At 45.2% G+C, this 16,199-nt stretch overlaps 1 long non-coding RNA gene across 1 annotated transcript; it reads right to left on the bottom strand.

Moving 5' to 3' along the window:
• Positions 1-1,589: 1,589 nt before the first annotated feature.
• Positions 1,590-10,730, bottom strand: LOC311593895. The gene is made up of 3 exons (XR_014777861.1): positions 10,642-10,730; positions 7,558-7,728; positions 1,590-2,087 (listed from the first exon to the last, which is right to left on the bottom strand). It is a non-coding gene; the product is annotated as an uncharacterized lncRNA (long non-coding RNA).
• Between the last annotated feature and the right edge of the window lie 5,469 nt (positions 10,731-16,199).

Raw genomic sequence — 16,199 nt, 5'->3', positions numbered from 1 at the left:
AACCCTGATTACACCGGCCATGGTTGAACTCAGTGGGTCACAGTATCAGACAAAAAAAAAGATCATGTATGTGGGAAAGGTGATTGTGGGGAGGGGGGAGGTTGACAGACATGGAAGGGAGTAATCAGAATGCACCACCTGTACAATACTGTGGAGAGACAAATTTAATCAGCTAAAACATGTAAAAAATAAAGCAACAACGAAAGAGTGGATCTTAAGAAGCAGGCGTGGGAGATGTATTTGAGAGCAGGTAAATATTCTTTACATGTTTAAGGATAAAAGGGCATGTATATTATAAGTCGTGATGAGTACTCAGAAACTGAACAGACCCTTCCCAATCAGAGCCCACCCACAAAATAGCATCTCAGCTGTTAAGCAGATTTGGATGAGGCCCTGGGTTCAATCTCCATCAACGAGAAGAAAAGGGGGAATAAAAGGAAAGGAGGAAAGAAAGAACCAGAGTTCCTAGTATTTGCCTCCCAGAATACTCGCCTGACTTCTGTCAACACTGGTTTGTCTCTTCCTTGGCTTCAGATCAATTGGACCATCCGGTGTGTACCCTGGCTTTCTTCTCGTTGCATTTGTGAAATCATCCCTATTGCTATACAGGGCTGTAGACTCGCACTTTTCGCTATTCCATTTTATGAATATGCTACATTTATGAGTATACTACACGTTGTTGTCCAACTTTATTCTGGCTAATACCAAGATGAAAAGCACTTTTTTTTTTTTTTTTTTTTTTTTGGTTTGAGGGGGTTTTGTGTTTTTGTTTGCTTGTTGTTTTAGTTTTGGTTTATTGTTTTGTTCTTTCATGACAGGGTTTCTTGATGTAGTCTGGACTATCCTGGAACTCACTCTGTAGACCATGCTGGCCTCTAACTCAGAGATCCACCTGCCTCTGCCTCCCAGAGTGCTGGGATTACAAGCATGTGCCACCGTGTCCGGCTTGAAAAGCACATTTTTTTTATTGTTACTATTCAGGGTCTTACTATGTAGCCTGGTTGGCCTGGAACTAGGGCTGTAGACCAGACTGACTTCCAGCTGCCCACCTCTCCCTCCTGAGCACCGAAATTAAAGGTATGTGTCACCATGCCCAGCCCCAGAGCACTTAAATCAAATTACAAAGTTTGATTGTTGGACCAGCAGCTGTCTCTGACTCCTAAACATAACGTCATTCTGTTCTTTCTTCCTGAAACACTTAATTTCCGCTATCTATTTCTTTTCTTTTTTTAATTTTAAAAAATGTTTGTGTGTATGTATATTTTGCCTGCATGCATGTAGGGCCCACTGAGGTCAGAAGAAGCCACTGGATCCCTGGAATTAGAGTTAAGAGGCAGTTGTGAGCTGCCACGTGAGTGCTAGGAGTTGAACTTGGGACGTCTGGAAGAACAGCAAGTGCTTTTAACCTCTGAGACATCTCTCCAGCCCCTTTTTCTTATTTTAATTTTTTGTGAATGTCATTATGAGTACAATATATATTTACATAATTTTCCCTTCAGTCTCCTCCCTCCAACTTATCTGTGTTCCCCACCCCCTTACTCTCAGATTCCTGTCCTCTTATTCTTATTATTCTTATCATCATCATCATCATTATTATTATTATATTAATAAATACAACCTACCGTGTCCCTTTAGTGTCGCTCAGGTGTACATGTGTTTAGGTCTGACCGCCTGAGATTAGATAACCTATTCAAGTGGTTCAGCCTTGTAAAGGACTAATTCTCCCTCTCTTAGTATCCGTTAATTCCCCATAGCACTTCATCTGGGGGTGGGGTCCCATGATATCTCCCCCATTCACATTGGGGTGTCAACTGGTGGTGTCGTGATCCAAGTCTTATTTAGGCAACTACATTGTTGAGATTTCAATGGCACAGCTTCTCGGTCACATAACGAAGATTCTTACCTCACGGCAGACATCCTGTGTGTCTGGCTCTTACAGTCATTTCATCCCCTCCTGTGTAATGTCCTCTGAGGCGGAGCACCTTCCAGTCAGTTGTTCTTTGTATTCTGACCAGTTGTGACTTTCTGTAATGGTCCATCTGCTGCAAACAGTGGCTTCTTTGATGAAGAGCGAGAGCCATACTTCTCTGTGGGCATAAGGGTAAGCATTGAGAATGTAGGTATAAACCGGGCGTGGTGGCGCACGCCTTTAATCCCAGCACTTGGGAGGCAGAGGCAGGTGGATCGCTGTGAGTTTGAGGTCAGCCTGGTCTACAAAGCGAGCCCAGGACAGCCATGTCTTGAAAAAAACAAAAAAAAAATAATAAAATAAAGAATGCAGGCATACATTGTATGGAGTTAGGGAAATGGGAGTAGTAGCTTCTCCTCTAGGGTTTATCTCTTCATCAGCTATGGGTGGTCAGTTAGGTCTACGGTACCAGGGACAAATCCCCTCCTCCTGAGCAGGCATTAGACACCGTTATTGCACCTTTCAGCCTGTTTTTGCCATGCTGTGGTTTGTAGGCTTTGCAGCCGGTTACAACTATTGATGACTGTCCTCTCCTGGCAGCTTTACCCAGCTCCTTCTGTTACTTACTTCTGAGAGTTAGTCCTCAGGGAAGTCGCTTTGAGATCAGAGGAAGCTCAATTCCTCCAAGTCCTGTGCCTGAAGTGTGTGGCGTCCTCAGCTCCAGGGCCTTGCCTTCAATCTCTGGGAGGCACCAAGGGCAAAAGCAATAGCTTACCCTGTTTTGGAAGTTTCCTGAACTCCTCTGACCAACCGCGGGAGTGAGCTTTCCTGTGTCTGATCCTGGGGTTTTTGTTGGCTAGTCTATGGCTTTTGGTACTTCCTGCTTTTTTTTTTTCTTTTTCTTGTTTGTCTTGTTTTTTTGAGTCAGGGTTTCACTGAGTAGCCCTGTAACTCTTTGTGTAGGCCTTAACTCTTTGTATAAGTTAGGCTGTCTTTGAACTCACAGAGATCCACCTGCCTCTCCCTGTGTCTGCTAGGGTTAAAGCTGTACACCACGACACCTGGAACCTTACCTATTTCTTCATCTAGATAATTAATTGTTACTGCTCCTTCGGACACTCAGACAGCAGCCTGTCCTCCAGGAAACAGTCCTACCCACGGCCTCTCTCTGTTCTCAGGAGGCTGCAGGAGAGGCTGGCTCCCTCAGTACTGGGTGCGGCATGGCACCGTGTCGCCGTAATACAGTTCTACACACTCTTCTATATATTCTGACACTTTGCGGTTATTTTTTATATGTGTTGGAATAAAGAATTGTTACTATTGTGAAGCCAGATTGAAAACAGGTCTTTGATAGCCCTGGAACAGTAAGTAGCTCAGTGTTAAGCTCTTGGGATCATGTGGGAAGCTCCGAGGCTCATCACTATCACCACCACCACCATCATCATCATCACAAAAGAGCAAAACAACACACACACACACACACACACACACATACACACACACACACATACACACACATACACACACACACACACATACACACACACACACATACACACACACATACACACACACACATACACACACACACACATACACACACACACACACATACACACACACACATACACACACACACATACACACACACACACACACATACACACACACACATACACACACACACACACATACACACACACACACACACATACACACACACACACAAACACACACACACATACACACACACACACATATACACACACACACATACACACACACATACACACACACATACACACACACACACATACACACACACACACATACACACACACACACATACACACACACACACACATACACACACACACACACACACATACAGGTTCACAGTGAGGCCATAGTTCTGATATTTGGGAAGAAATGGAGGGGGAAAAAATGGCTAGAAGGGTCCTTTGCTTTTTCTTACCTAAATTTCTTTACCTTCATTTGAATAATAGGCTGATTTCTTTCTTTTCTCTGACCCTAGATGCCCTTCATGTTTGGAGGGGAGAGGGAAGGGGCCAGTTGGAGTGGAAGGCTTGGGCTGGGGCTATATTGATGATAAGAATTACTTAGGATATTAGTGGGGGAAATAATATCCCACTCCCTCTTCAGTCCCTCTGTGGTCTAACCTGTGCAAGACCCATGCCACATAGGCCAAATCCAACCATGCAAACCACTGTCTCAAACATTTCTTCCTTTGAGGAGCAATGTCCCAACATGTAAATGGTACAATAAAAGCATTTCGTTTTTTCATTCTTGTTAAGTTATATGGTTAAAAAACAATAGAGGAAGCTAGTTGTGGTAGCATACACCTTTAATCACAGCACTCAGCAGGAAGAGGCAGGTGGATCTGTGGGTTCAAGGCCAGCCTAGTCTACAAAGTGAGGCTAGGACAACCAGGGTTACACAGAAAAACCCTGTCTCAAAAAACAAAAACAAAACAAAAACAAACAAAAAAAAATGTAAAGGAATGCGCTGAAAAGTCAGTATTTGGCTGCTCTTGTACTCCACTTCCTTGTTGGTTACTGATTTACTTGGAAACTGTAAAGTCATCCGACTGATATCAAAACAGCAAAGGATATATGCAAAGGACATTCTTAACCTAGTAGCTCCCTCCCCCCCCCACACACATACACCTGTAACTGCCCATTTCTTCTCAATGAAATGCAATCACTAGAAATTTAGGGCTTTGGGGGTAGGGACACTTAAAAGAAAATCCAGAAAGATCTCTTCACTGGGACTGAGCGAGAAAGAGGAGAGTTAAAGGAGCTGAGGTTTTAGAGCTGATGTGCGAAGGCAGGAAAAAGGGGATGCAGTTCATAAAAGGCCTGGAAGGCCCTGGAAAACGCTGGAAATTACAGTTACTTGCAGGCCTGGATTCTGAGCTGCTCAGGAGGAAGAGGCAGAGAAGTGCCAAATTCAAGGCCTGCCTGGGTTACAGAGTGAGTTCAGGGGCAGCTTGGGCAAGACCCTGTCTCAAAACTCAAAAAGTTAAAGCTGGGGCATAGTGGCACATGCCTTTAATCCCAGCATTCTGGGAGGCAGAGGCAGGCAGATCACTGTGAGTTTGATGCCAGCCGGGTCTACAAAGCAAGTCCAGGACAGCCAAGGCTACACAGGAAAACCCTGTCTCAAAAAACCAAACCAAAACAAAATAAAGTTAAAAAGGAGCTGAGCATGGTGCACACACACCTTTAATCCCAGCACTCAGGAGGCAGAGGCAAGCAGATTGCTGTGAGTTCAAGGCCAGCCTGATCTACAAAGAGAGTTCCAGGACAGCCAAGGCTACATAGAGAAACCCTGTCTTGAAACACACACACACACACACACACACACACACACACACACACACACACACACACAGTTAAAAAGGGCTACCTCAATGATTAGTACTTGCCTAGATTGTGAGAGGTCCTAGGATCAATCCTGAATAACATACACCCACATAAACACAAAACACACACACTAACACATGCACATTCTCTCTCTCTCTCTCTCTCTCTCTCTCTCTCTCTCTCTCTCTCTCTCTCTCTCTCTCATACACACACACACACACACACACACACACACACACACACACGCAATCAAATGTTGCCAAAGTCCTTATTGAATCACGTGATATTTGTTGTTGTTTTGTTTTGTTTTTTGAGACAAGAACTCTGTGTTATCCTTGGCTGTCTTGGCTGTCTTTGTAGACCAGGCTGGCCTTGAACTCACAGTGATCCACCTGCCTCTGCTTCCCCGAGTGCTGGGATTAAAGGTGTGCGTCACCACGCCCGGCCCGAATCATGTGACTTTTGACTGCTTTCCCTCTGTTGACTTTAGCTTTTTTTTTATTATTGCACTGTCCAATAAAGTAGTCTTTGAATTTAAGCTAATTAAAAGTAAGTAAAATTAAAAGTTTGGTTCTTCTGCTGTACTGGTCAAATTCCAAGTGTCTGGTAGCCCTCCTAGAGAAGAGATGCTATGTTGGACAGCGGACACCCAGCACTTCCGTCACTGCCAAAGGCTGGACAGAATGCCTTGCTGGGCCTGGCTATAAGCTGCCCCTCGCTCACTCGCTCGGTGGAAGGCTCATTCGCCTAGCAGAGTCCGGAGCAAGGGCTCCTTGTACAGGACGTCTGGAGCCATTTGATTCCCACTCAGATTGCAAGGTTCTATTTTATACCTTACTTTTGAAAGCAGCTGCGCCCCAAACCTGCAATCTTCTCCAGGGGCGTCAGTTAAGTTTACTCCTAAAATGTGAGTGGGCACTGACTGTTGCCTCGCTCCTGTACCTGGTTGTTGTGAAAAGCAAGGATGGGGTTGATGGAAATTATTGGTTAAACAAGCGTGGGCTTGTTTATAGAATAATTTCATCATTTATTTACATGGTTTAAATATGTTTTAATACAGTTCACATTAAACCTGAGATGTATTTGCTCATAGCAAAAATAAAAAATAAAATAAGGCTTTTTGCAACAAACTTGTCTGAGAAAAAATATTCTATGTCTGAAAACAATCTGACCCTCAGCACCCCCAGAACACAGGACAGTGATCTGTACGACAGCTGTTTCCGTCTCAGGAAGCTGCAATGGACAGTTTCTTGAGATGGAAAGCCGTGTTACCTTCCCATGTCCTTTTCTATTCATACTTCCTCATTTTTGTTCTGCCTGACGCTCCATCACATGGAACCTCCTCTCCCTTGCAAACATGGGTTAGTGCCTGTATGGCATCTTTGTACACAATTGCCTCTTATAAAAACTCAGCCGCCGAAGACAGCCTGGATCCTCAAAGCATCTCACGTGTTCCTTGGGTACCCAGCCTCCCCTGCTGAAAACTCACGTGCCGGACTCAAGTCTTGTTTTGTGGATAGGGCTCCATTATCTGCAGCACAGTCTTGTAATTATTTCTGTCAAATAGGATGCTTTGTAGGGTTAACTACGGGTTTCTTATCCAAAACTTCCCTTGAGCCCAATGGTACCACAGTGAGTAGGGTGTGAGGCTGTGAACGCCAGGTGGTCTGACTAGACTTTTCTAGTTCTGCGAAGGACATGAGAATCAGTGGCCAAACGGTGTTATAGAAGCAGTTGTCCTGACTGTAGTCAAGGATGGCCCTGATCCTTTTACCTCTACCTTCCGAGCTCTGGGGTTTCAGGCATGTAGCAACACATCTGGCTACCTGAGAGCGTCTGTCTGTGCTCACTTGGAGGAGGATGACTTGGGAGCAGCTAACAGTTTCGGTCTCTACGTTCTACTCAAAATGAAAGTTGTGGGGATGGTTTGGACATGTCACTTTTATTTTTTTATTTAATTAAAATATAGTTGCATCATTTCTCCCTTCCCCCCAAACCCCAAATTCATGACCTTATTTTAATTATTATTGTGACATATGTCTATATTCTAATAAATTATAAATGCAGTCTGCTGAGTCTGTTTAGCATTGTTTGTATGTGTAGGCTTTTATAACTAACCCCTTGGTATTGGATAACCATTTGGAGGGCTAATCCCTTGAAAAGACTAATTATCCCTCTCTCAGTAGTCATGAATTGCCTTGAAGCTCTTCATCTTTGGGTGGAAACCCCATGAGATTTCCCCCATCTGCTTTAGCATGTCACCTGGCATGGTCCAGGTCTGGCTGAAGCAATCACATTGCTGAGATTTCATGGGTGCAGCTTCCCTGTCATGTATAGAAGATCCTTATCTCACAGCAGACATCCTGAGTCTCTGGCTCTTACAGTCTCTCCACCTTCTCTTCCTCGGTGTTCAGTGGGCAGAACAACTCTTATCTGTGAGTATAAGGATGAGTATTTAGATGAAGTTAAGAATTATATTGGGGAACACCAACTCGCCCACAAAAACTTCAAGTCAAAACTTACCCTGCCTACAAGATGTGTAGGGATAAAGATAGAGCAGAGATTGAGGGAATGTCCAACAAATACCTGGGCTAACCTGAGACCGACCCCATGGGAGACAGCCAACCCCTGACACTATTAATGACACTCTGCTATGCTTGTAGACGGGAACCTAACATAGTTGTTAGGCCCCACCCAGCATCAGATTGAAACAGATGCTGAGACTCACAGCCAACCATTGGACAGAGCACATAAAGCCTTGAGGAAAAGTGGGAGGAAGGATAGAAGAACCCAGAGGGAACAGGAGCTCCACAAAAAAGACAAACAGAGCCAACTAACCTGAGTCCAGGGGTGTTTGCAGAGACTGAAACACCAACCAAGGACCATGTATAGACTGGACCTACGCCCCCTACACATATATACCAGATAGGCAGCTTGGTCTTGATGTGGGTCCCTTAGTAAGGAGAGTGGGGGCTGTCTCTGACAAGGACTTTTGATCACTTCCCCTGGAGAGGGCTGCCTTGGTAGGCCACATGGAAGAGGGTATGCTCAGTCCTGATGTGCCTTGAGTCCTGGGATGGGTGGGAGGGGGCACTCCTGGGGCTGTGGGGGTCCTCCCCTCTTCTGAGGGGTAGGGGAACAGGAATATGGGGAAGAGGGAGTGAGGGTAAGACCAGAAGGAGAGGAGAAAGGAGGCTATGATTGGATGTAAAGTGAATAAGTAAATAAACTAATTTTTGGTTTTTTTTTTTTCAGACAAGGTTTCTCTGTATAGCCTTGGCTGTCCTGAACTCACTTTGTAGACCAGGCTGGCCTCAAACTCACAGAGATCTGCCTGCCTCTGCCTCGAGAGTGCCGGGATTAAAGGTGTGAAGCCACCATGCCCAGCTTTTAAATAAATTAATTTAAAAAAAAAAGAATTATATTGGTTTAGGAAAATGGCAAACCGTACATTCTCCTCTAAGGTACGTAACCTCATTAGCCACAGGTGGTTGGCTAGCTTTATGGTATCAGGCATGATTTCCCTCCTGTTCAGCAGGCGTTAAGTACAACTAGTCAGCTGTTGGTTACTGCCAAGATAGAAGTGCCACTACTGTACCTTTAGTGTATATTGCCATGCCAGGCACTGTTACAGTAGGCGATCAAGGACAAGAGCAAGTCTGTGTTGTTTGGGGAGTCTCTTGGGCTGCCTCACAATAAGTCAAAAGGAGGCATCTCAATGCCAGGCACTAGCTTTTTTAAAAAAATCATTATTATTTTTTAATTTTTACTTTTTGGTCTATAGCTTCTTGGGAGAGGCATTATCATCCCAAGAGCTATAACTATATATATTTTGGGGGGGGTTCGAGACAGGGTTTCTCTGTGTAGCCTTGGCTATTCTAGACTCGCTTTTGTAGACCAGGCTGTCCTCAAACTCACAGCGATCCGCCTGCCTCTGCCTCCCGAGTGCTGGAATTAAAGGCGCGCGCCACCACGCCCGGCTGCTATAACTATATTTTAAGAATATGTCTCACCTGTAATTTTTAGACAAATACAAAATAATATGATTGCCGGTGGCTAGTTCCACTCTCCCTCATCTTTTGTATTGCACTCTCCCACCAACCCCCCAGTTTCCCCTGCTAGTCTCCTCTCTGGAGCTCTCACTACTCACGGTCTCTTTTCATGCAGTTACTTCCGATTATATACTCACATAGGAAGATTTGAGCTAGGGACCACAGATGAGCAAGAGCATGCAGCGTTTGTCTTTCTGGGTCTAGGTCACCTCACTCAATAGAGTATTTTCTAGCTCTATCGATCTAGCTACAATTTTATGATTCCATTTTTCTTTGCAGCTGAGTAGCATTCAATTGTGTATCTGTACCGCATCCATTATCCATTCACTATTTCAAAGGCGTTTAGGATGTTGCAATGCCTGGCAACCAGCTGGGGGGTGGGGGGGTGGGGGGTGACCTGAATTAGGACTGAGCTTGTGCTCAAGAACACAAGTAGGTTATTTATGTCTCTATGCCAGGTGGGCAGGCTATAGGTCAAAGGTCTAGGGGAACATGTATGTCCCCTGGGTGTAGATGAGCATAGGTTGAGAAAGCTTAGCTGAGCCAGGCATGGTGGCACAAGCCTTTAAATCCCAACACTCGGGAGGCAGAGGCAAGCGGATCACTGTGAGTTCGAGGCCAGCATGGTCTACAAAGTGTGTCCAGAACAGAGACACAGAGAAACTCTTGTCTTGAAAAACCAAAAGAGGCAGGGCAGTGCATGCAGTTAATCCCAGCAGTTGGCAGGCAGAGGCAGGTAGATCTCTGTGAGTTCGAGACCAGCCTGGACTACAGAACTAGTTGCAGGATACCTAGAGCTGTTATACAGAGAAACCCTGTCTTGAAAAACAAAACAAAAAGAAAAACAGAAAGAGAGGGACAGAGAGAGAGAGAGAGAGAGAGAGAGAGAGAGAGAGAAAGCTTAGCCATCACATGTGGTTGCATATGGGTATTTGTGTTGGTTGAGAAGGGTCTTACTGGCCAAGGGCGTTGTCCGACCTTTCTGGCTTCCCTTGCTTACTGCTCTCTCCCTTGTATCCTCAGTCAAAACCAGAGCTTTACTGACTTTATGATTCCCCAACCCCGGTCTCTGAGAAGACTCAAAAACACTAAGATACAAATGAACAAAGTTGTGGAAGCTGAGCCAGTCTTGTTGGATAAAGTGAAAGGCAAAACCGTCATTGTTGGGCTACCATCTTTGTGTTACCGGAACAGTGCCTAACAAGGAGGTGAGGGGACTCTACATCTTCCTTGCCAGAGGCAGCCCTTACTATACCAGTTATCCCTGGACAGTTATCAACAGATCTCCTCTTACCCACAAAATATCCAGCCGATAAGTTAAGGATTGTCCACATTTTATAGGCCGTCCTCTGCCTGTAGCTCAGGTACTAGGCACAGATAGAATCTTCTCAAAACTGCTTCCTTCTGCTGTTGGGTTCCCTAACTGTCTCTGTGTCCTTCTCTCCTTTTGAAAGTTTCATTCCCAACTTGGAAACTACCAGGATACAAATGAAAGTACATAGAAGAATTTTTTTTTTCTGGCCATTAGTTAAATAATAAACTAAATTTTGCTCCTTGGATGAAATCCTCCAGGGTCACTCCTTATGGATTTAGAAATCCTGCTTAAAAGTGTTTCCTCTTTCTATTGGCTGGAAAAGAACTTCTTTCATTGGCTTACTTCTTCATGCAGGCGCGTTGCTGGCCTTGACCGCATTGTCTACACTACAGTGCCTGCTCGTGGTCCTTATCTGCCGCCGGCAGTTAGAGTTTGTTCTAGTGTTGCCCTGGGGCCAGGATCTTACGGCAGATAAGGCTGAGAACCTGGCACCTGCAAATTCATTCCCAGTTATTCTAGCCCAGAGGCAAAGCAGAACACCAAAATCTCACAAGAGGCAACACGTGTATGCATATAAATAGCACTTAAGGAGGAAGAAACCATAAAAGCACAAAGCCATAGCATTCTTTCAGAGCTCGATTGGCGCTATAAAAAGCACATAATTTAGGTGCATTTGACCTGCTTCTCAGCTCCCTGTTGGTATTGAGAAGTGTCGGTGTATTCATTTGGGTTTCTACCAAGCAGACATGTTAGCACGTCTCCTCCACAGCTGCTGTTCCCCTAGCTATGCTGGTTGTACATGTCCCACCCGGCCTCTATAAAGAGCCATTGGCAGAAGGATTTGCTGTGCATTTCAAATTGGGGACATTTCAAATTCAAGCTAACCTAAGGATTTCATAACTTCGTTTCTATTAGCAGATTCAAGATGGTTACAAATTAATCCATTTAATGTACCTGGAGGTTAAATACTAGCATGAAGGTGAATGTCAAAACTGTAGTCCTCGTTCTCCTCCGTTTATGGGTACACTCTCATTTTTTTTCCATTTGAAATAGTTATCTATGCTGGGCACAGTGGCACACATCTTTAATCCCAGCACTAAGAGAGCCAGAGGCAGGCAGATCGCTGTGAGTTTGAGGCCAGCCTGGTCTACAAAGTGAGTCCAGGACAGCCAGGGCTACACAGAGAAACCCTGTCTCAAAAAAAGCCAAAAATCAAAGGAAGAAAGAAAGAAGGAAAGAGAAAAAGAAAGAAAGAAAGGAAGGAAGGAAGAAAGAAAGAAAGAAAATAGCTATTTTAATTTTTAATTTTAGGTGCGTTGGTGTGTCTCTGAGATCCCCTAGAACTGCTACAAACAGTTGTGAGCTGACGTGTGGGTGCCGGAAACTGAACTCAGGACCTCTGGGAGAGCAAACGGTGCTCTCCTTTTTTTTTTCTTTCTTTCTTTTAAAAAGATAACTATTTTATTGTGAATATATAATTTCATATGTAATCCTAAAATATGTCCGACAGGTGCCAGTTTATTAGGGATAAAATAGAAGTTTCATTTTAATGGTACAATTTGGAGGCAGTCTCTACGACATAACCAAACTACCTAGTTTCTTTCCTTTCCCAGTACTCTTTTTTTTTTTTAATTTAAGTAGTTTATTCAGATTACATCTCAGTTGTTATCCCCTCACTTGTATCTTCCCATTCCCCTCTCCCTCCGTCCTTCACCCTATTCCCCTTCCTTAGGCCTGTGACAGAAGGGGACCTCTTACTCCCACTCCCACCCTCGATATGGTCACAGCCTGTCAGGTCTCATCCTGGTAGTCTGCTTACCCTTCCTCTGGGTGCCATCAGGCCTCCCAAACAAGGGCGGTGGTGGTCAAATAAAGGGGCACCAGAGTTCATGTCAGAGTCAGTCCCCCCCACTCTACATACAACTGTGGAGAATGCGCTGTCCATTGGCTAGATCTGAACAGGGCATCTAGGTTTACTGCATGCATTGTCCTTGGTGGGTAGAGTAGGCAAACAGTGCCCTTAACCACTGAGCCATCACTCCAGCCCAAGTTTTCATTTGTTGTATTTGGATCCATCCTAATTGATACTGTCATTGGCGTCATTGGCCAGGTTCCTTTTTTTTTTCCCTCTAACAATCAGTTTATTTACTTACGACAGCATTTTAAAGACAAATATGCTCATTTTGATGAACACACCCCCCAACACCCCCAATCCTACTAGTGTTCCACGAATTCTGCACCCTCCAAGACCCAGGGGGCTCACAAGCTGTGTCCCCCGAGACTGCAGCTACTCTCAATACCTAACATGTAGGTTGATTTCAGAAGCCTTGAGGGGCCTTGGTCCCCCCACATCCAGGGCCAACAATTCCAGGCCCCCACAACCCTTGCCTCTAGCATCAAACTTGTAATGTGGAACACCCAGGCGCCCCAAAGTACAGAGCAGAAGAAACCAGTGAGAGTCCAGGTAGTCTCCAAGCTTGTGTGTAAACTTGTGGGCAGCTCCGTGGTGCTAGGCTGTGGAAAGGTCGGGTACGAACACACCCCATCCGCTCTGCACTTTCTACTTTGGCAGAAGAACAAAATCACCAAAAGTTTTAAGAACATGTGTAAACTTCAGGAGACAGAAACATAAAACAGCAGCCTGCACACACAGCCTTCAGGCCACCCCAATCACCCTCACTTCCTGCTTGTTGCCAGCATCCCCACTGTGAAAGGATGGAAAACAGCTGACCACAGGCATAGGTGACTGTCCCAGGTCCCCTTTGTTAGCCACCCTGGCTTTCCCTTGGAGAGGACAGAAAGCAGGCAGTAGCCTGTAGCTAAGATGACAGGAGAGCCAGGGGGACCTCAATCTTTGAGAGTAAGAAGCTCTCACAAGGCCTGGGAGGCTGTGACACTGGAGGGCCTGTCTGCACCAGGCAGACAGCTCAGCCTAAGTGGCCCAAAATTCCTTTAGAGGCAGTAAGGCTGGCAGGGACCCAGCCTTGAAATTACAGGGTAGTTCTCTTCCTGTGGGCTGGGAAGGGAGCTGAGGGACAGAAAACCCAAGCAGGTTCAGCCAGCTGGCAGTGGTAGCCAAGACCTCGGCCCTAGAACTCACTTTTTAGATGGGCTGGCCTCAGACTTACAGAGATCCTCTTGCCTCTGCCTCCCAGAGTGCTGTGATCAAAAGTGTGCACCCAACATGCCCTGCTGAAGAAAAAAATTACAACTTGATCACAGTGCACCTTTACCCTAGGGAAATGTTGGGGTCTTTGAAAACTTGCACTCTGAGTCATCAGAATGTTAACGGATATAAGGCTAACGTGTGTATGCAAACCAGGTGTAATAGTATATGCAGCCAATCAAGCTACGCTCTGTAAGATCAGGACTACTTGCTGTACACAAAAATGCAATCAGACTTGGGAGAAAGTGCCAGTTACCAGGACAAGACCCCTCAAGGGCATAGAAGCTGCAGCTCTGCAGTCTCTTCGTGGATGACACTGAGCAAGCAACATCAGGAGGAAGTGTGAACAGTGCAGGAGCCCAAGGCTTAGCGCACACGCTTCTTCTAAACCCTTATAGATTATACCCTCCTCTCTTTCCCTCCCCTCTCCTCCCCTCTCCTTCCCTCCTCTCTCCTCCTCTTTCTTCCCTTCCTACTCTACCCTGCCCTGCCCTCCCCTTCTCTTCCATTCCCTTCCTTTGTCTTTTGATAAAGACTTTGTAGCTTTGTAGCTCAGGTAGGGCTTGAACCCAGGGTCCTCCTGCCTCCGCCTCCCAGAGCACCACAGGCTGAGATTACAGGTGTGGGTCACCATGCCTGACAATAAATTCCTTTTTTTTTTTTGTTTTTCGAGATAGGGTTTCTCTGTGTAGCCTTGGCTGTCCTGATCTCACTTTGTAGACCAGGCTGACCTTGAACTCACGGAGATCTGCTTGCCTCTGTCTCTCCCTCAGTGCTGGGATTACAGGCGTGTCCCACCACACCCCGCCATTTTCTTTCTCTATTCATCTGCTGATGGGTGTCCAAGATCTTGGTTCCATATCTTGGCTATTGTGAGTAACACGGCAATAAAGATGGGTGTGTGGTGAAGGAGGGATCTTAAGTGCTTTATGGCTAGACGTGGAGGTAGACATGTCATTCCTTCTTTTGTTCCTTTGGTGGGAACTAGTCAAGAGGCCCTTCCTGGATAAAGGACAACGGATGTTTCCCGTGGGTATGCTAAGAAAAAGAGCGTAAAGGTCAGCAGATCTGTGAGAGGAGAGGCAGCAGGAAGAATGAGACGGGTTCATAGGTACTTTGCGTTAGAAGAGTTTCACTTCGTACAATGTGGCTTAATTATGGTGAAGAGACAAGCTATAATCAATATACTCCTTCATTGATTTATTAATTGCTTTTTTCAATAAATAAAAGGTTTTGAGGCCAACTTGCTGAGTGTGTAGTGAATTTTATTTGAGCAACTGTGGCACTGTGAATGTTTACTAGAATTTATATTTATATATTTGGTATTCATCCTGTTTCCTAGGGTAAGACCCTTAAAACCTTTGGAATATCCCAAGTTGAGTGTCCTTTTATGCTAGTGGCCTGGATGGTAAACTTCTAAATAATCAGGACCCTATCAGTCACCACAAAGACCAAGGCAACTACTAGAAGGTTGGTTGGGACTCGAAGCTCTACTTTGAAACCTTTTGTGAGTTAGTCACCAATAGCCAAGGTTTTCAGTCATGCCATTGGACGATGCTGTCACAGAAGAGCTTCTAGTACCTGGACATACGACCATATTTGCTGGGTGGTGTTCTTGAGAAGACACTGAAGTGGCACCAACCCACGGCCTGGCCTCATGTGCCTTCCCATCTGGCTGCTCGTTTGTACTCTTTGGGATTAGATGGAGAGAGGGGAATGTGGCAGCTAATTTTGGTTGTTATCCTGACAGCATCTGGAATCAATAAATGCATGTCCCTGAGCAGTCCTGCGAAGGGCTTTCTTGATTAGACTGTTTGAGGTAAGAAGACTTCCAAATGTGACTTATGGCAGAGCTCAGATAAAAGGCGATACAAGAAGAAAACTTGGCTTTTTGCCATCTTGCCTTCACTCTTGCTGGTAAGTCCATCTACTCTTTGCTGTTTTTTGGGACAGGTTCTCACTATGTGGCTCTGGCTGTCCTGGAACTCACTATGTAGACAAGGCTGGCTCTGTGAACTCAGAGATCCATTTGAATCTGCCTCCTAAATGCTAGGATCAAAGGCTTGACCCACTATGTCCAGCTGTATATAGGGTTTTGTCTCCATGTATGTCTGCACCCTAGAAGAGATAATCGGATCCCGTGGGACTACAGTTACAGACAATTGTGAGCCACTATGTGGGTGCTGGGATTTGAACCCAAGACCTTCAAAACGCAGTAGCTAGCACTCTTAACCACTGCGCCACCTCTGCAGCCATCATGCTTAGTTGATGCTTAAGGAAAACTCAGTACATATTTCATTTGAGACATTTTGTACTGAGTTACATGTGAGTGTAATAAAAACGTTTGCCTTTTGGCTCTATCTTTAATACA

The sequence above is a fragment of the Acomys minous genome (genome assembly GCF_964271855.1).
Source record: "Acomys minous genome assembly, chromosome: 3".
NCBI classification, from domain to species: Eukaryota; Metazoa; Chordata; class Mammalia; order Rodentia; family Muridae; genus Acomys; species Acomys minous.
The sequence above is the reverse complement of the archived record's forward strand: the minus strand, read 5'-3'. Positions and strand labels throughout refer to the sequence as shown.